We start from the raw sequence: 1276 nt of genomic DNA, 5'->3' as shown, positions 1-1276 counted from the left end.
GAAGATCGTCTTTACATGATTAATTCCTTTAAATACATACTTAGTGGTGAACTTTAAAATAAACAATATTAATGGTATTCATACTTACTTCAAAGGATGTGTGAGCTAGTGCACAGGTTATGTATAGCATTAGCTTATAAAGCATATCATCAGTTTTTGGACTTGTGATGTAAAATCTTGGAGTTTTCAGCTCAAAACCTGCAGCCCCAACACTCATTAAGACGCTGAAAGATTTAGCCAATTTTCATTTTTCAACTATTTGTGCATGCTTACCTATTGATGTCCAACAAAGATCAGGATTGCAAGCGTGTTCTTTTAACAAAATGCTAATTGTCAAAACAATGCAGATGGAGTAACAATGGGCTTCTGTTCTAATAACAAGACATAGTGTTGCAATAATGAATGGAAATGTTATAACAACAAGATAATAATACATCATGTACTATCTACTGAATTAGTTAAACAAAACAAGAACATAATATGAAAAGACTTGTCTAGGGTTGTCAGAGAACTTAATATCCAATCTAAACTGCTCCAGAAATCGGAATATATACTTCAAACTTCCAGTGTACTCAATATTAAAGATGTATTGTACTAAATTAAAGATGGATGTTGACAATGCACTACATTCACAGTGCAATTTTTGTTCTATAGCAATAAAGTACTGTGGCACCACATCTTCATCTGGGTCATAGAATCTAACTATGTAAGGATGATTATTGTTTCAATCAGTCACCTCAGATAACGGAGTTCCACGCTAAAATAATAAAATAACAGTGAATATAATTCCATGTCCTGAAGTATCTTACCATAGTATTAAGTAAAATAAATGGAATATCATATGAAGTAAGGCTCCTGCTCTTTGCTTCCCTTCGTGACTCAGTTAATGATGCACATCAACATTTAAAAGCATTCATATCTGACATAGGACTGGAAAGTTATTGCATAAAGAGATGAATCTTATTATTGAATAAAGTTATGTGTGTTTATACATACCTTTACGAAATTTTGCATTAATGAGCTTCGAAGATGACTTGGATCCAGCAGAATTATTCAAGCTGCATGTTTTAAAAAAGCACATCTCCATTTGCTCCAGTTAGCTTCAAATGACTCCTTTAAAACAAAGATAATAAATAAATAAAAATAAAAAATGAATTCAAAGGAAACATGAAGGAATACACAGTTGTACCATCCATGCATTACGCCATTAAATTAAGACAAGATATGATATACTGAAAACAAACATTAATTCATTGTAAGTATCCTTGTACACATA

General features: G+C 31.7%; 1 long non-coding RNA gene across 2 annotated transcripts; it reads right to left on the bottom strand.

Moving 5' to 3' along the window:
• Window positions 1-4: 4 nt before the first annotated feature.
• LOC109593264 (uncharacterized) lies at window positions 5-1222 on the bottom strand. Of its 2 annotated transcripts, XR_002190847.1 has the most exons (5): window positions 997-1222; window positions 810-930; window positions 274-757; window positions 89-224; window positions 5-26 (listed from the first exon to the last, which is right to left on the bottom strand). It is a non-coding gene; the product is annotated as an uncharacterized LOC109593264 (long non-coding RNA). The 2 variants fall into 2 exon arrangements; XR_002190846.1 differs by lacking the exon at window positions 5-26 and having other exon boundaries at window positions 39-224; window positions 997-1160.
• Between the last annotated feature and the right edge of the window lie 54 nt (window positions 1223-1276).

This window comes from Amphimedon queenslandica, unplaced genomic scaffold (genome assembly GCF_000090795.2).
Source record: "Amphimedon queenslandica unplaced genomic scaffold, v1.1 AMPQUscaffold_2271_Cont25726, whole genome shotgun sequence".
Taxonomy (NCBI): Eukaryota; Metazoa; Porifera; class Demospongiae; order Haplosclerida; family Niphatidae; genus Amphimedon; species Amphimedon queenslandica.
Note: the sequence above shows the minus strand (reverse complement) of the source record. Positions and strands in the feature narration are given on the sequence as shown.